General features: G+C 35.1%; 1 protein-coding gene across 7 annotated transcripts in view; it reads left to right on the top strand.

Moving 5' to 3' along the window:
* Window positions 1–20252, top strand: part of RBPJ (recombination signal binding protein for immunoglobulin kappa J region) — a 213963-nt gene that overhangs the window by 122945 nt on the left and 70766 nt on the right. The window lies entirely within an intron of this gene.

The following is a 20252-nucleotide window of genomic DNA, read 5'->3' as shown; positions in this document are numbered from 1 at the left end:
TTGAACAGACTCTTCTCCAAAGAAGAAATATCTTTCGTTTTTAAAAATGTGTCTCTTTTCCTCTAGTTAGAAGTAAGAAAACACATATCCACACATACTGAGGTCCATGTGTATACTTATGTAATACTTATATACTCCTGAAGTTTCGAAAACACAGTCAACTATTACAATTCTGAAAAGTTTCCATTTGTAGGCTGTATTTACTCTATAAAAAGAAATGTCTGTTTTTGAAGTAATTTCTTAATTACATCTGAAAGGAACACAGTGACATTTTGGAGACAGTGAAGGAGGTTGCCTTTTGGAAAAATAGGGTGGGACTGTATTTCTTTAATAACTGGTTGGGGCAAGTTTAAGACTGAATAGAGTCATAGATATAGCTTGATTTGGAGCTATTAAACAATGTCAAGAAGGAAGAATGTCTGGTGCATTATACATGTTGGGGGATCAGTGGTGCTATTTGTTGAGATGAAATGACACTGAGATAAATGGCATAGTAAAGGAGTTGAGTTAGCCTAAGGAGGAAGTGTTTGGTTTTGAACATGTTGAGTTTGAGGCCCTTGTGAGAGAGTTAGATGAAGATACCCAGTGGCCAGTTATGTGAGTATATTACATCCATGGTTCCTGGAGCTCAGGAGAGAGATCCAGGTTGGAAGTACATACTGAAGACTGTTTGTTATTAAAACCTTGTGAGTGGGCAGAATCTCCTGGGGGAGAGTTGGAGTTAAGCAGAAACAACCCACTGGTAAGCATCATCAATTTGGGATGGAGAGAGGTAAAAGCCAGTAAAAGAAAACTAATAATAAAGAAAACTATTAATACAAGAGGTGGGACAAAACCTAGAGTTGTAGCTTCACAAAAATGTAGAGTATTTGTAGGAGGGAAGCTGTTCAGTTGTGTCAGAGCTGCATAAAGGGCAAATGAGATAAATCCACATGTTCACCAGATTGAGACCTTCAAAGACCTTGGGAAGAGCAGTGAACTGGTGGAAGATGTAATGTGGTTTGCTGTGTGTTGAGGAAGTGGAGACACCTCAAGAGCGCTGGCTCTGAACTTTGTGGTAGTGGAGCCGTAGGTGTTGTGATGGAGCTTTTTAAGATGTAATAGGCTTGACTTGTTTAGATGCTGACTGAAGAAAGACATGAAGAGGGAAGGGGGATGAAACTTAAATTGAACTCCTTCCTGTTAGTGTCTTTTCTATAACATGGTATGGCTTCTCATGTATTAATAGAAAGCCTACATTTAAAAGGGGTTATGTTGGGGAGGAGTGCCCACATTCACTAATGCTGTCACTATGAAGACATTCGTGAATCTGATTCCCTTAACTTTCCGTCTTTTCACACTGACTCTCATTATTATATATGTTAATGAGGGAAAATAGATTGTTTTGTTTTGTTCCTGAAGGGGTGATGTTTATGCTTTGATTTTCTTGTATTTTTTTGCTTGGTGTCTCTAGTGATCTGCTGAGGTGTTGGGTTTAGTTATTTCCTGTGAAGCCAAAGAAGGTTGCCTGTCCTTTGAGTCCTCCTTATCTGCATATTGCAAGAGCTGTGGGGCACATGCAGCAGTTTGTTTTGGTTTCATTACTGTATCACAGTCTCTAGGGTTTTGATTGCTCACCCATATCAATAGAAAGTTAACATGTACCCCAGTGTATGTGATTATATATTATAAATTAGTGTTGTACTTTACATGCACATTGAAATATGTACAGAAACCGAAAAAGTTAAAATTGTGATTCAAAAATAAGGTAATGTTTTAAAGATACTTTTAGTAGAATGGTTGGAACCCTTTTTATCTTAACAGGTATTTTTTAGTGAGAGCAGTTTATCACTTTTAAAATTGTAATGAAGTATATGTAATATACTTCATTGTAATGAAGTATATGTAATATACTTCATTATTAAAAAAAATGTGTTAATAATTTTGTGATAGAATCATCCAAAGCACTAGTTCCAAGTTCATTTTATGTCTGTGCAAATCAAGTGATTTTCATAGCTGAAAAGTCATTATTTAAATGCCATGCTTACTTTAATAAGAGTTTTTAATTTTACAAAACTATTTGCTAGGTAGCATAATATAGGAGACTGCTTGTCTTCACAAGAAAAGCAATCAATTTGGGGACGTTTTTGTATAAGAAAAATGAGTAGCACAACCCTTTTAAGTGCTTTGTCACAAGATAAAGAGCAAACCTGTATGTGGTACAAGAGATTTCATGTTTTCTCCCTACCTGGTGAAGATACATTGTTTTAGAAAAATAGCCATATCCATGACATCTAGTAGTACTTCCTGCCATTTTATTTTCTTTGCTTGCTAATGTAAGATGAAATGAGTGAGTTTCTTGTGTGATAGGATTTCTCAATAAGATTTTTACAGAAATCTTGTTTTTGTTTGGTTAAAACAGCCACTTTTGGAGCAGATAATGCTGCCACTGATTTTCGATAAAATGCTTCTTCATCAAAGAAATCAGGCACCCTCCTGATGATACCTTGTCTTTTGGTCTAGTGCTCCTACACCTAGACAAGTGTCTGTCATGTAAAAGGCATTCAGTAGATATTTAACTGTGCAATGAATTCTGCAGGTGAGAATATTTTCCCATAGATGTTTTTTTACAAAATTTTGCATTTCATTAAGAAGCCAGCAAAAATTATAAACTGAGGCATATTAGAAAAACCAGCTATACTACCAATTTTTTGGTTAAAAATAATCAACAACTGGGTTTTACTTAAAAGAACTGAAAGCAGAGTATGCCTATATTTATAACAACACTATTCACAACAGCCAAAACAAGGTAGGAGTAGCCCAAGTGTCCATCCGCAGATGAAGGATAAACACAACATGTATTCATGCAGTGGAGTATTCTTAGCCTTATAAAAGAAAATTCTGACACAGTCTACAACACAGATGAACCTTGAGGACATTATGTTGACTGAAATAATACAGTTGCAAAGAAGACAAATACTGTAGATTCTATTCATTTGAGGTCCCTACCGTTGTCAAAGAAAGAAATAGCCGCGCCAGGGGCTGGGGGTATGGAGGAATGGGGAGTTAATGTTTAATGGTATAGAACTTCAGGTCAGCTAGAAGAAAAGAGTTTTGCAGGTTGGATGTACAACAATGTGAACTTATTTAACACTACTGAACTTTACATTTTTAAATGGTTAAAAGATAAATATGTGTATTTTACAATTTAAAAAAATCAACAATTACAATCCATTAATTCCATTGGTGCCCTTTAAGAAAATTAGAATTTCCACGTTAATGTCCAATGGTCTTAGAACCTTAAATACATTTTCCTGAGTTTTCCTCTCACCTCTTTAATCTGCAATTCTTTTCCATTTATGTAAAATTCATTATCCAAATTCAATTTAACATAGATTCATTTGGATTAAAATAACACAGTATTTGATTTTTTTTTTGACACAGTATTTGTATTTTCTGACTTTTATAAAAAGCACTGCTCATCAGAAACTGTATGTTCTCACAATTATCCATTTTTTTGGTCCTCTGATCACTGTAAGAACAATCAGCAGAGAGAACCCATGTTTCAGAGTTTAAGCTACAAGATCAGATAGCCACTTATTAACTGAGACATGGGCAAGCTATTTAGATTCTCTGTGCTTCAAAACTTTGATTTGTCAAATAACAAAAATAACTGTATCAACCTCCAAGGTTATTCTGATGATGCATGTGGCACATTGTGGCCTACGACTATTGCTGAACTTAAGTTAATGAACTCTTAATTGATAATGTTGTCATACGGTAGATATGGGCTTTAAAAACTCTCCCTCCCCGATGTATGCCTTCTAGTTCTTCTGGAATCTCAGTATCCCTTCTTTGTATCAGCAAAAAGAGTGGAGACCTGCCATTCCATAACTTGTCCGTAACTAACTAGTCAGCCCATAGGTACCCAGGGCTCTGCAGAGAAGCATCAGCCTCACTCTAACAGTCTTCCACTACTGCCTGACATATAATAAATGACCAATAAGTATCTGCTGAAGAAATGACTGAAGAATGAATGAATCAGTCAGTCAATCAATTTTCCAGCCTTGCTAAATGCTGAAATATCTTAATGAAGCAGGTGCATGGCAGATCATTACTTTTATATCCAATCATGTTAATAAATGCTATCTTTTTTTTTCTTTTTTCTACTTTTTTTTTTTTTTTTGAGAGGGCATCTCTCATATTTATTGATCAAATGGTTGTTAACAACAATAAAATTCTGTATAGGGGAGTCAGTGCTCAATGCACAATCATTAATCCACCCCAAGCCTAATTCTCGTCAGTCTCCAATATTCTGAATCACATTAATTTTTTAAATATCAGTCTCCCTCCCACCAGTGATCTTCAAGAGTGTTTTCCGTGCATATTTATGTTTGCAGTAATTTACTGACAGAAAAGTACAGATTGGTTTATGTTCATGTTATTTATTCCCCAAGTCATATTTCAGCCCTTTCTACCATGACAGGAAAAACAAGTCTTTTTCCATGGTATGTGCCTTCTTCATCTTACACTGTTTTATAAGAAACCTCAAAGGAGTCATCTAAACACATGCAAGTTAATAAATTCAGTGAAATTTTCTAACGTACCGAATTGAAAATCATTACTTGCCTGAGAGAAAAAGCTCAATCTGTAGAGATGTGATATGTGTTTTAGATGCTTGATTATTAAGTATTTTACTAATTGTGATTGCTTTACACTGTCATTTGCTAATATTTTGAAGCATATGTATACATAGGGTGAAGTTAATGTTGATAGTAGATGTAAAGCTGTATTTTTAGAAGTTATCCTGATTCTATCATCTTTTTGACTGACTTGTTATATCCATCTTTTTGACTGACTTGTTATATCCATATCTGATTAGTTAATCATTGTTTACTTGGTAAAGAGGGAATGCTTGGAAGAAGTACTACCCTTATGCCATTTATATAGTGTGTTTTAATTATTAATATTATTTCCAATACTTGCTTTGTTGAAAAATCATCTTAAGGCCCTCACTGTTTTCTGAGGGCTCAGGTCATTACACTAGGTAATTTGTGGTAATGTTGAAAGAAATCAGTCAGTGACAGCACTCTTATCAATCCTTCACTTTTGTAGAACATTCTTCCCATAGGCTGGGATCATCTATAAAATGACGGAGCCCTAGTGATGTGTTCAAAGATTTTTGAGCACCACTGTGTTCCAGACACTAGGACATACCACTGGACAAAATAGAAAACAAAACAACTCTGTCAGTGTGTAGAGGTTACATTTTAGTGAGACAGACAAAAAAAAAAGTTATTTATTGAGATAAGGCACTTGAGAAGAAAAAGTTCAAATAGAAGGAGTGTCAGGAAGAGGTTTTAACAAGGCACTTTGCTTATGGAAGGTCTCAGTCAGGTGATGACATTTGAGCAAAGGACCTTAAGGATAAGGTGAGAACGTGAGGCATGTATGTATGTTGGGGGAAGAACACTGTAGCAAGTAACAGCAGATATAAAGATCCTGAGGCAGTGTGCCTAGATTAGATAGGGTATGTGCAGTAAGGACTGGAGTCAAAGATGGCTCCATGGGTTTTGACCTGAGCAATAGTAATAGCAGAGTTGCCATTGTTTAATATAGGAAACAGGTTTTGGATGTGAGATTGGGAGATGAGGATGTTTGCAAAGGATAGTTTGCTTATATGGCTTCTGGATTTTTCGTGATGACAAGTTAAAAAATGTCAGGCAGGCCAAACTATTTCACTCCAAATTGATGATTCATAGGGAAGGTGAACTAATTTATTTGCCCGTGCCAAACAGAATTGTAGACAAAGGAAACTTTCCTGGAGTAAACAAAACTGTTTCATACACTAATTTTGGATTACCTAAACAATTGCTTGAAAATTTTGCGCTTTATTCTGTTAGAATGCATAACTTTTCTCCCAACTCTGTTGATTTAAATAATAAAACATTGGGCAGACTGGAAGGTAATCTCTGATCTGAGGAACATAAGCACTAAAACTATACAGAAACAGAGAAATAGGAAGACACAAAGGCCCAGTATTAAGACTAATGAGAAGAAGACAAAGAAAGTTTTGACTAATGTGCTATGTGATTCATTAAAAAAATATATATATATGGTTACAAAAATGACCAAAATATATTTCTCATATATAGTTGGTCTTTTCCACAGTTTCTGAAACCCTTGGAATTTCCTAAGTGATGAGATCTATAATTTATCTTTTGCTATGTTCATCAGGTGACTTTTTTTTTTTTTGAGAGGGCATCTCTCATATTTATTGATCATATAGTTGTTAACAACAATAAAATTCTGTATAGGGGACTCAATGCACAATCATTAATCAACCCCATGCCTAATTCTCAACAGTCTCCAATCTTCTGAAGCATAACGAACAAGTTTTTACATGGTGAACAAGTTCTTACATAGTGAATAAGTTCTTAGATGGTCAACAGTGCAAGGGCAGTCATCACAGAAACTTTCGGTTTTGATCATGCATCATGAACTATAAACAATCAGGTCAATTATGATTATTTGTATGATTTTTATACTTGATTTATATGTGAATCCCACATTTCTCCCTTATTATTATTATTATTATTATTATTATTTTTAATAAAATGCTGAAGTGATAGGTAGATGCAAGATAAAGGTAGAAAACATAGTTTAGTGCTGTAAGAGGGCAAATGTAGATGATCAGGTGTGTGCCTATAGACTAAGTATTAATCCAAGCTAGACAAGGGCAACAAAACATCCACAGATGCAGAAGATTTCTCTCAAAAAGGGGGGATGAGGTTCTAAGCCTCACCTCCATCAGGTGACTTTTTAAAGCACCTAAGGCTGGGGGCTGGTTGCCTGTGGAACCAACCTTGTGATAAGAGGTTTGGAACTTTCAGTCCCATCCCCAACCTCTGGAGAGCACGGGAGAGGCTGTAGGTTCAATCAATTGCCAACAGCCAATGATTTAATCAATTGTAACTGTGTATTGAAGCCTCCATAAAAACCTGAAAGGTCAGGGTTTGGAGGGATTTGGGACTTGGTGAACATGTGTAAGTGCTGGGAGAGTGGTGGGCCTAGATGGAAGCTCTACGCCCTTTCCCCATACCTTGCCTGCCCTGTGAATCTCTTTGGCTGTTCCTTAGTTATATCCTTTTACTATTAACTGGTAATTTAGTAAGTAAAATGTTCCTCAAGTTCTGTGAGCTGCTATAGAAAATGAATCGAAACCAAGAAGGGGGGTGGTGGGAACCTCCACAGCTGGTCGGTCAGAAGCCCAGGTAATAATGTGGGCTTCTGACTGGCTTTTGAAGTGAGTGGAGGAGCAGTCTTGTAGGACTGAACCCTTAACCTGTGGGATCTGTCTCTGGGTAAATAGTGATAGAACTGAGTTAAAATGTAGAACACTGCTGGTTGCCCAAAGAATTGCTTGTTGGCATGGGAAATCCCTTCCTCATGTTGGAATTGATACCTGAACCCATGTAACTACATACTTAGGTCACCAGAAATTACTTGAGAGAATTTTTCTGAGAATCTTTATGTTGTGAACAGTTCATTCAGGGCAACTGTGTCTATCAAAGTATATTTATAAAGCCTGTTTTCTATACAGACTATGTTTATCTTTCTATATGAGCTTCCTGTTTTGATAATATTTTTATATATTTGGAAACAGACCCATGCTGGATAGGTCCCATTGCTTTAGTATATACAATAGAATACCCAGTAGGGTCACTTTATTGTATCAGCTTTTCTAGTTATGTTAAGAAGGGAAGTAAGCTAAGAGGTGCTTTGAGGTGTCTGTGTTTGTATGTGTTTGTTCCTCATATCTATTTTGTTTGGGATTATACAGTGATCATTGTTTAAAGATCAACAATAAATCATCTACACTGTTTTAAATTCAAAGTAGCATTAATATCTACCTCTACATCTTTGTCCTAGTGGTAGCAGTTTTAACATACATTCATTATTTTCTCTGTAGGATTGGAGTTTACTTCCCATCTTTTAAAAAAACAAGCCAAAAACTATCCATGGCATTTTAGTAAGTCCATACATACTGAAGTTTCATAGGGATTGTTTTGTCTAATGCATACAGGAGTTTCTGCCATAATGCAGTATATTTTGACAAACTTTGAGTTCTGCAAAATCTGTAAATGTAATAAGGCTTCTGGGGAGGAAGATGATAGACTAGTGAGAATCCATGGGAACTCTGACCTTTAGTACTAAGAACAATAGCAATTCTAATAAAAAAACAAAAGACTAGTATTTTTACCTTCTGTTACCGTCTTTGGTCTTAAACCCTGGGCTCTACCCTCCTAATTGTAGGTTCTAGGAGGCCATTGCCTCTAAGAGACTATTTTCATTAAAATTAAAACTCTGATCCAGTGTATAGCCTTCTTCATTAATCCATTGTTTTAATACAAAGGGAATTTTTTTTTGCAGCTTTTGTCAAATAGGTTAGCCCAGCTGAAAGGGTAAGTTTCTGAAGCCACTAAGTCAACCACTACATATAAGAAAGAAAAGTCCTTACAAAAGGTTTTTTCAGGTTTTTTTTTCCCCCTTAAAATATGTATCTGTTGCTAAGGTTTTACATTTAATTGTGAAAAAGCTTGTTCTCAGTTGCTCAAAAAATTAGTATGTTAGGAAATATTATGTATAAGGCCACATAACTTCCTTTTACACCAACATCATTTCCCTTTTTCTGGTTGTCTAAGAAGTCACTCAGAGCAAGAAGATACACTGTGGCAGAGCAGACTTTATTTTTGTTTTGATTTGATTTGTTAAAGGCAGGTAAGTAATTAGTTTTGTAATCAGATCAGTCTGAATTCTGGCTGTGCCTCTTAAATGTCACTTTCTGTGAGTTACTTGACATCTTTAAACATCAGTTTCTGTATCTGTAAAATGAATTATTATACCTACTCATAGAATTGATAGTAAATAAATGAGATAATAGACAGTCTTATTAAATAAGTTGCTAGTAAAATGTTAGCTCTTATTTGCAGTTGTCATTGTAATTCACAGTATGCTTCAGAGCATGCCATAACTTACACCACTACCAAGGAACATTGTCAGTAAGTTTAACATTTTCAAATCATTGTTATATTCTTCTCGATTATATTTAATATAAATATTTACAAGAAGGCAAGGTTTTGTTTTTACTATCAAATGTAGGTCATAAGGAAAACTACCAAATTTGGCAGATGAGATTTGTATTTTTCTTTCTTGGCAAAGATTTTACACAGAAAACTTATTATTAAAATAATAAGAATATGCAGAACTATAATTGTATTTAGTCTCTTGTTATGTAAAGGGAATACAACAGGTTTTTTTCCTTAGGGCACGGGAGAACTTTTTTTTTTTCTATTTAAATGCCATTAAAAGTTTTATACTTTTATACTTTCGCCTGTGGTGTGGTTTTTGAGGTTCATATTCTCTCTTCAATTCAAAGCTTCATTTTAACAAATATGTTCAAATGGGAACCCATAAAAACTTACTACTGATTCTGTACATTTGATTTAATACTGCCTACTGATGTTTTCATTCTGAAGTTAAACACATCCCATGGGTGGACTGTGTAAGTGTCACGCACTGAACTCTTTCACCAAATTCTATTCAGGAGTCATTTCTTAAAAACTTGTTATAGACAAGAACTTTAAACATCTTAAGTTTCATTAAAGATGAGACAGTTTTGTCCTCAGTATCTTGTGCATCAGTGGGGGATCCAGTTATGCTCATAACTAACTGTAATGTCAGGAAAAACACAATGGCTTGTGTAATAGACACGTTTCACAGTTGGGGAACATTTGAGGTACAGGAGAAAAGGGAATGATTAGTTCAGACTCGGAGCTTCAGCGAAGGAGTCTTCATGAAAGATTTCTTCCTCTTCTTAGTTTTAAACTTTTAAATTATGCTAGAAGAAGATGAATTCTGGTAATACGGAGGCAGGAGATTTTGTTTAGGAATACTCGAGTTACTCTGTCCTCTGACCCTACCAGTCAGGATGCAGTTCTTGTTGGAGGAAGATGAGTTTATTCAGAAACCATGAGTGCTCAGTGTTTGTAAACATTCTTTTAAATGGAAGAAAACAGAAAGCAACATAAGCTTGAGGTAGTGGTAGAGTGAGAATGTGGCTGTTTTCTCAACTCAGCTAGAGCTGGACCTAATGAGTGTGTGTCACTGGAAGCTCTGAATACTCTTAGGGAGGTTGGGCCAAGACAAGTATGTGCCAAGATCTGCGCATTCACCTCTGTTCTGTGTAGCTGCTGCCATTCAGTTAAGTTCTTTATCATTGGCTAAATAGAGGAGAAACTAGATCAGGCCAAATCAGGGGTGAGTATCTTCTCTGTTTAGGCTTTTCCTGGCTATTTATAACCCATTTGAAATGTTATACAATTCATATATATTCATCATTATATCATTATTATAGTTTAGAAGCCCTCCAATTCTACCCCTCCCTCATAGGTAACCACTGTTACAAATTTGGGTATATGTTCTTATATATCCGTCAGCATTCATCTCCAGAATGCTTCCATCTTCCTAAACTGCAACTCTGAATCCATTAATTATTCTCCATTCCCCCTACCCCAAGCCATGGTGTAACCACTATCTCTATAACTTTGACTCCTGTAGGTACCTCATAGAAGTGGAGTCATATAGTATATTTACTTTTGCGGCTGGTTTATTTCCCTTAGCATAATGTTTTCAAGGTTCATCTACTTATAGCATGTGTCAGAATTTCTTCCTTTTTAAGGCAGGGTAGTATTCCATTGTATGCATATATGACATTTAAAAAAATCTGTCCATCTGCTGGTGGACACTTGGATTGCTTTAGTTAGAGTTTTTTTTTGGTTGAGGGGGGTTAGTTTTGTGTTTTGTTTCTTTAGTTACTGGAGAGTAGATATAATAAAATTGAGTGTGATAAAACTGCAAAACCACTGCACTCTTGTGTGTATCCACTGTTAGAAAATAATGTGTTTCCACAAGGTGATTACAGAGGATCTTATTTTGTACGACTCAAATATGTCATAGCTATTGAAAAATGACTTAAAATGCTTATCATACAAGTGATAGGCACTTTAATGGTCAAAGGTATATCTAAAGTAAACAGGATTTAGAAGACCTGAGGTTTTTAATATAATCATTGTATTATTGTGAGGATTAAGAAAATGTACAAAATTTTGTACACTTTGGAGTGCCCAAAACAGAGAAGTTGTTGTAATACATGTTCTAGTCTGGTTGACTGAAGAATTGTTTTGAAAAAATTTGAATTATTAGATAGATGAAATGGCCCCAGCATCAATGAAATAACTTGAATGATATGGGTATCATAGAGAAGGGATTAGTGAGTTGCCTTCAAGTAGGTGTTGCCTGTTAATTGTGCAGTTGTCTCCAAAATCCATATTACTTTGTGGCAGTAATTTTCTATTTATGTTAAAATGTGAGCAGTGAGGTGAGAGAGAATAAGTGTATCAAGGAGGTTCCTTTCTCTTTTTATTCATTACTATTTAGAAAACACATAATTCACTTTCCAGGTTCTCTGCAGTCCATTTCTATTTAGCAGAGTTGTAACTGTGGACCCACAGTCTGAAAATGTGACTTCTGTTAATATATTTCAACATAATTTCATCTTAGGAAAATATTCATATTATGTTTTAGAACTCATTAACACATGCTTCTCCTAGATACTCCTTTTCTGCTAAAATGTATAGCGATACAAATTGCTATACGTCAAATTTTCCTGACAGTTGGCACTGGAAGATTGAAAAGCATGAAGATAAGACAAAATGTGTGTGAAGAATGGTAATGGCAAATGAAAACAACAGATCAAAAGAAGTCTCTGGAGACTCTTACAATAGTTCTTGCTATGATGGCTAAAGTTATAGGGCAGCTCTGTAGCTTTATTAATTTCTTGCAGCTTCATTGTAAAAGGTAAGATAGAAGGTAGTTTGTAATTCAAATGAGATGCTTAGCATGTGGAAAGCACTCCATAAATGTCTGTGAAATGTATTATTGCTAATTCTATGGGTTTGGAAGTAAGAGGCATTTTGGTAGCTGGAGAACATCAGATAATAGGGTACTATTCTTAGCTGAAATTGTCTTTATTGTTTCATTTCTGCAGTGTTGGAATATGTACCATCTCCCTTAAGTTTGTCTCTCTAGTTAGAGATCTTAAGTATTCTTACCACATTATCTTTTATTTAACACTGACAAGTGCAGATGGCAGAGAATACATAATTAAAACGCCTAGTTTATTAGAACACTTGTTTAATAAATACTATTTTTACATCATTAGGTTTTTTAAAAAATCTAATTGCAAGCAAGAACTAAATGGACTAACTTAACTTGTTACCCCCCTGACACACACACACCTTACTGTAGTAAACTCTTTTAGAATATCTGAGCATATCCAGTTATTTCCAAACTGAACTACTGAATCCACCACCCACTCCTGTTAACCTTCTCTTGAAATCTTCCCCGTCTCAATAAATAACTCCACCAATTGGGTTGCTTAGGCTAGAAACCTTGGAGTCACCATTGCTCTTTTTTTTCTTCAATTCCACAATCCATTGTGTTAGCAAATACTGTTCATTTTGTGTTAAAAGTATTCCCATAGTTTCTTCACCTGTGACACTTCCACTGCTTCCACCATGGTGTAAGGCTCTGTCACCTTTAATATATATAGTCACAGTAGCCTCTTAACTGTCTATATTGCTTTTTCCTCTGTGCATTATAGGTGTTCTCTGCTCAGCAGCCAGACTCATTCATGCATATCTTCTCTGCTTAGATCTTCGTCATCCTCAACTCAAAATTTGGAGTAAAAAGCCAAGATTTTCATGATTTGTGGTGTCCCCAAGAATATGCACATGCCCAGTCCCACCTATACTCACACAAGCTCACATGACCTCATCTCCTAATACCTTCTCTTGCAAGCTCTGTGGTCTGTGCACACTGATATCCTTGCTAAAACACTCCTACCAGGGCTTTGCGACCTGGTTATTTCTTTTGTATGAAACGCTCCTTTCATCACCTCCTTCGGATATTTGTTGAAATGATGCCTCGGTGAGGGCTTATTTAAAATTGTACCCCATCCCCTGTCTTCCCTATCCTTTTCTTCTCTGTTTTTCTCTATAACATTTACCACCATGTGACATTCTAATCACATTGTAGATTGTGCTGCCCAAGGATTTTGGTCTTACTTGTACACTGAGATATCCTTAGTGCTTATAAAAGGCTGACACATTGTGGATGTTCAAATATTTGTTGAACTAAAATGAATTTGTCAAGAGAAAGGAGAGAGTGCTTGAAGGCATGAATAAGAGCTACAGATTGGATCATCGCCCACATAGTTGGAATAAATATAAATGTGAAAAATCTTTTTAACTTAAAGCCGTAAGTATTTCTTGATCATTAAAGTAAAACATAACTAGGAAAATATTTTGATTTTAAAATTGTGGCACTAGGAGTAACTGATTACCCAAATTGTGCCTTCAAAGTTAGTAAATGTTTATGCCTTCTCTGAAAGGCAGTATTTTAGGTGCCTTTACATTTACGCATTATTTAAGCATTATTACTGCAGTTCTGTGCTGATGTTGTCTACAGAGAAGTTGTGACTAGTCAGAAGTTAACACAGCCAGTAAAGTTTCTAACCTACAACTCCTGACACCAAGTCTATAACTCCATCAGCACATTCTCTTCATGACCACATAGTCTTGTAAGCCACCAAAATTTACATTTTATTTTAAACAAAAAGAGACCTAAGCTGCGAAGCTGAAGGACAAAGAAAATATAGGGAGAAAATTCATCCATAAACATTTTTATAAATGTTTACATAAAAATGTGACTCACGGTCTTTAGCATTTCTTACTTAGTTTCCTCTTAAGTCCTAGAAAGGAAGGAAACTTCTGGTTTTTTGCTTGTTTTGAGTAAATGTAGAAGTATTTATAACCTGATTTACCTTATAACTACTTTTTCTTCCCTAACATCCTTTACTCAGCACTTTTGAACTGTTCTCCCATCTCCCTTTCTGCTCCCATCCCCCTGCCCCCCCGCACCTCCCCTCCTAGTGTCCTAGTTTTGATCTCCAAGATAGGTAACAACTTGCTAACACGAGCCCATATGAAAAAGGATTGCATGTGTGTTTGTCTGCACATGCATATGCATGTGTGCATTTGAATTACACCTGTCCTTGCTGAATTCTAGCACCTAGAAATCTAGCCAAAAATATAGGCATATCTCAGTTGTACTCTGAGTGTTTGCCACTTTAAAGCATCCAGTAGCATCAGGCACTTTGATAGACATTTTTAATCAATGTTCCTGAAAATTAGGATATGTATTTTAAGTAAAGAGCTTTACCAGTTCGGAGTTCCTCAGAAGTAAAAATAGCTGAATATTCCGTCTTCCACAATTGCTAGATCATTACTGGGTCTGTTGACCTGGGTTTAGCCTCTTAGTTGTGACAGTTGATGGTCCCCTTCCTTGCCTTGCACTTTTTAAATTAGAAAAGGAATTACGCTTTAATTAGAAAAGGAATTACGCTTTTATTATCAAGATGGGAATCAGGATAATTTGTGATTCTTGAAAAGATTCTTAAAAATTACTCAATCAGGTTTAGCTTTAGATTTGAAATCCTTATTAGCATAGGCAAAACTAGTTCAGAGTTGAAATTCCTAGAGTAAGTGATCTTCATAACTTTCATTGTAGCAATGGTTAATTTTGTCATTATATAACAAGACTTTTCTCAAATACTTCTTTAATAAAACTTGTTTAAAATTTAAGTTTCTGTAGAACCATCCCCTAAATTATGATACATAATTTAAGACTTTGCATCATCAATTCAATATTCAGTATTCTTAAAAATTTCTTATATACAGTAACTCTATAAGAGCTTATGTAAAAGCACCAACTTTGCTTAGCATGTGTAGGATATCTATCATTGTAGGCACTGAAAATATTAAAATTTTTATTTTTCACTCCTAGCCTCGCCTATTTCATTTTTTCCTCCTCTGTTCTTCTATTATCTTTTTAAATACTATCATGTGATGTTAAATTCTATTTCACCCACTGCTTCTGCAGTTTAGGGGTGTGGGAGTTTGGAGTGAAATAGCATATACAAAGGTGCAGCAATCTGAAACACTGTAATGAATTCTGAGAAATGTGCGAAGTCCAGTATGGCTAGAATATGCATTGTATTTGTATGGGTAGGAGGAGACCAGAAGCTGGATCAGGAAAGACCCTGAGAAGGCAGTTGTCCAGTTGAACCAAACCCTGCAAACTATAGTCTTTCATACCTTTTAAAATTTTGTGTTCTTACCATGTTAAAAGTTAATTTCTTCCAGAATAAGTCTACCTTGGTGTATTTTAAAAGGTGGTGAATGTGTCACCATTTAGTGATCTCTTACAAGTTTTCTATTGAGATTTCTGGGGGTTTCAGAGTAAAGAATAAAATATGAAAGAATATATAACAAAATTTACAATATGTGAAAGATTCAAGACTTCTTTCTGGAGTATTTTCTGATCTTAGGTTTTTGATAATGGTTAAATTTTCTTGACCTTTTTTAAGAAAAATAAAGTTGACAAAAATAAAGGTGAAATTATGTATGAGTCCATTTAGAAAGTGACCCCACTGTTGTGAAATCAATTCCAGCATTTAAGTAAATTGATGACATAGAATAAGATTATGTCTGTCTGAATGTATATCACGGTTGTTACATAAAAACCTATTTTTGGGTGTGGTAAACAAAATTTGAAAAACCCTGTTTAATATTTTTGTATGCTTACTAACGTTTTTATGTGTATTTAGAAAAAGTGTCCATTCATTTACTCAGTTATTTGAGAACCCCCTGATTCTCCTTCTCACCTCCCCCACCCCATTCATTGGATTACCACTGTTGTTCTAAATGCTTTACATATATTTACTCACTTTTTTCCTTCCATGAATGTTATTTTTATCCCCTTTTTTAAAAAGGAAAAACTAAGGTACCTAGTGATCAATTAACTTGATTGAAGTTGTATAGCTGCCAAGTTGTGGATTTGTGATTCAAACCCATGCAGCCTTTTCTTCAGTACCCACCCATTCTTCTGACCATCAAACTTTATTGCCACCTGTGTGAAGATACTGTGCAAAGGCACTGTGATAAATGCTGAAAATACATTTATGTGATTCTTGGTTCTTGAGCTCAAATAAACTACATATTTGTTATATTTAGAGTTTTCTGTGCTTATTAAAAATTATGTATACAAACATGTGGAAAATGCTACTATTAATTAATTAGCCACATATGCTAGCATATTACCATGCTCTAAGTGTCACTATTATTTACTGTTGTTCCATTGTATAGATGTGCCATATAATTTGACCATTCCTCTGTTGTTGGAAAGAAATTCCCAGTGCTTTCTTAGTAAGTAATAACTACAGTGAACATCAGAATGTATTCAGTATTGTCATTTCATGTTACTCTGTGAGGCTGTTTATGAAATCATAAAAATTTGTGAAGTTACTGCATCTGTTTCTGATTACTTTCCTGAGGTTTATGCTTTAGCAGCAGTTCTGACCTTATACTTTCATAAGGCTTGTGTGTTATAAATTTAGTAACCCAAAGCAAAACAAAATTTAGTAGTCAAAAATGGTGTCCTATGTTAATTTAAATTATCTTTCAAAGTCTCTGTTGTCCTTGATACTGTCATTGCAGCATGTGTAAGCCATTCCTAAATATTTTCTTTCATTCACTCAAATATTTGTGTGACTGTTATGTTTTGGAACACATTAAACATACCCTTCATCATGAATGTTCTGTATCTAGTTGTCAATCTTGTATCCATAATGAGGTGTAAACATTTTCATGTACTTAGGTCATTAGTACCAAGAGTGTTCCAGGTTTTGGTGGTTAAGATGATGTGTTTACAAAGACAATAGAGAAAAGCTACCCACTTTAGACATAGCATAGCAAAGGAAGCTGTTAACAGCTGGCATGGAAATGTATTTCTATTTCTGTTTATTGTAAGAAGTGAAATGTTTTGTAGACAGTTACATAGGGTATTTTATGGTTAAATACACGTTGATTATATGGTTAAAAGGTATGTAATTGGGCATCAGGATTTCTGATGGGCATTCCTATTAAATCCACTATTTTGGACTTGAATCCTTATAAAATGAGTTACACTATTATTGATGAAGGTATTGATGGCCTTTTAAGTTTGTTAGTTAATAGTTTTGAACCTTTGAATATAGTTATTCTGTAAGATTTTGTTTCAGCAATTCTAAAAATGATTTATTTGAATCATCTAACATATTGCCAAGTGGTGACATAATAGTTCTGTTGAACACTTTAGCTGGTAGTTTTGGAATACAGTGTAAATACATGGTTTCACTTTAGGTTTGAAGTTGCTTAAGAGTTCCCTGTCCATAGTTTGGGGTCTTTCTCAGTGCTTTTTCTTACTCTCTTTATTTAATCATGTTATGAAGCATGGAGAGAGCTGTCCGTTGTTTTTTTTTTAATTACTGATAACCTGCCTGAATGGCCTCACCTTCCTCTGCTAATAAATAGCTTCTCTTCATATGGAGCTGAGACTGGTAGCAGTCCATGAGACAAGGGCCCAATTGGGAAAATGTAGCTGTATACCCTCTTGAGGAAAATACCTTTCAAGCTCATTTTTGTTTTGTCAGCTAAAACTTTTATTGATAACTATTATGATTTCCAAGTCAACTTTGTAAGATCTTCAAGTGCATAACTTCATGAAAATACTGGATTTCATTTTTAGGGATCAAATGAAGTTTCTGATTTGAGTGATGAAATATGATCCTTCTTAGTGGCTTTAGTACATGTGTATATAGTCTCTTTCTAATGCATAGCTAAAAATCCACTTACATACATTGAATGAGTTTTTTAATGAGAAGCATTTGTAAAATTACATTATAGCTGTATCAGCCAGGTTGAAAATAAGCTTAATTATTGGGCTTAATTTCTTCTGATTGCTTCTGGAAGATTAGCATAGCAGCTTGAGTATGAATTTTAGAGTTGGTCATATGAGATCAAGTACCTGACCAGCTTTCAGTTTGTTGTGTGATGGTGAGATGGCTTAAATCATCGAGCTTCAATCTCATCACCTGTAAAAAAGGGCAGCTGGTTAGTCTAAAAGTGGTAGATCAGCATGAACAAAAATAACATCCAGAGCTTAGCATGGTTCTTGGCATATTGTGAAAAAATGTCAGCACAGTACCACCCTTTTCCCCAACAATATTCCCCAACAGTATTGTAGAAAAAGTGCCCAAATTTCAGCTAGATCTAGATTTAAGTTTTAGTTTTTTTCTTTTATTGCATGGTTTCTTGGGTCAGTCATTTGATCACTAACTCAGTTTTCTCCCCTGTAAAATGGAGTTCTGAAAGTTAAATGAACTAATAAGTGCTTTAGACCTAGGCTTTTATTCTTTACTTTTATCTGACATATTTATATTTTGCCTTATTTCCCAAAAATTAACATTATTCTTTATGTGCAAGGGAGGAGCTGTACTTCAGAAACATTTACCTGATAGTTGTGTGCTAAATGCATTTGTTTGGAGCAGCAGAGATAGGAAACAGTGTGGGTATCCTTCCAGGAGGTTGTACCATATACAGATCCATTAAGAGGTTTTAAACTGGAGGAGGAAGGGTCAGGGGGTTACACTAAAGTGGTAATATGACCAACTTAAAAAGATGGTTGTGGCTGCAGCGATTTCACTGAACCGGGCCCTTATAGTGGCGTACATTTTATGATCTCCATTCCCTACAATCTGCAGTAAATCTAAATCTCAGAAGTACGTGATTTTCCTGACAGTGGACTTAAAAGATTTTCATCAGTTGAATCTACCCTTTCAAACAGGAAATAGTTTGCCTTTCTCCTTAGCGCACACTTTTAGCTCTAGCTGGGAAAATTTGTCATTTTCCACATTCCTTGTCTATTAACCTTTACACAAGCTCTTCAAAAAACCCAAAGTATAACAAACCTCTCCCAGCTACTTTTTTTTCTTTGAAACCCTCACTGTGGCTTTCTTTTATTTACTAAAAATTTCCTGGTCAGTCATCTTAAAGTAGTTTTAATTGCTCTATGACATAAATGTGTGTATTATCGATAATTTTCCAGTTTTACTTTCTGTAGCTTGAGTAGTCTTTCTTGTAATTATGGAGTGCCTTTTCTCCATAGTAAAGTAAATTCTTAGATTTAAAATGTATATATAGACTTCTTTTTTGTATCTTTTTTTTTTTATTGAAGGGTAGTTGACACACAGTATTACATTAGTTTCAGGTGTACAACACAGTGATTCAACATTTATATACATGATAATTCTAGCTACCAGCTATCACCATACAAAGTTGTTACAATATTTTGACTATATTCCTTATGCTATACATTACATCCCGGTTACTTATTTATTTTACAATCGGAAGTCTGTACTTTGTTTTTTGTTTTTTTTTAGAGGGCATCTCTCATATTTATTGATCAAATGGTTGTTAACAACAATAAAATTCTGTATAGGGGAGTCAATGCTCAATGCACAATCATTAATCCACCCCAAGCCTAATTTTTGTCAGTCTCCAGTTTTCTGAAGCATAACGAACAAGTTCTTACATGGAGAACAAATTCTTACATAGTCAATAAGTTACATGGTGAACAGTACAAGGGCAGTCATCACAGAAACTTTCGGTTTTGATCATGCATTATGAACTATAAACAATCAGTTCAAATATGAATATTCGTTTGATTTTTATACTCGTGTATCATTTTTAATCATAAAATATTTTATATAAGAAAGATGGGGTGGAATGAGGAGGAAAGAGGGACAGAGAACCTGCCAAGGCAATGGTAGAGTGGCAGTAAAACGTAATAGCCATTTATCATTGATATACATGCTCTTCCTAGAAGTAAACTTTAGAAACTGGAGCTCTTTTCAGTTTAATTACTTGCACAAAATTAAAATGATTCAGTAATATTAACAGTAGGAGGAGCTTTGTTTGAAGGAACCCCTGCTGTCTGGTAGTGGCATTCCATTTTATACAGGTGTATGGGTGATTTCTAGCTCTCATTCAGCACAGAATAGTCAGGCAGTCAGGGGTAGACCTGACACCTGCCAAATGTTCAGACTTGTTTTTTAGGTTATTTTCATCCTTCAAAAGAAAATTGAAGAATCAGTTGGGGCAGAGAGACTTATGGGGTTTTAATAGGTCTCAGTAAAGTGAGGGCTGTCATTCTGATCACTAAACATGTACTCCTTCCTTATTCATATGAGAGTTCACATTAAAAATGATTGT

This window comes from Manis javanica, chromosome 5 (genome assembly GCF_040802235.1).
Source record: "Manis javanica isolate MJ-LG chromosome 5, MJ_LKY, whole genome shotgun sequence".
NCBI lineage: Eukaryota > Metazoa > Chordata > Mammalia > Pholidota > Manidae > Manis > Manis javanica.
The sequence above is the reverse complement of the archived record's forward strand: the minus strand, read 5'-3'. Positions and strand labels throughout refer to the sequence as shown.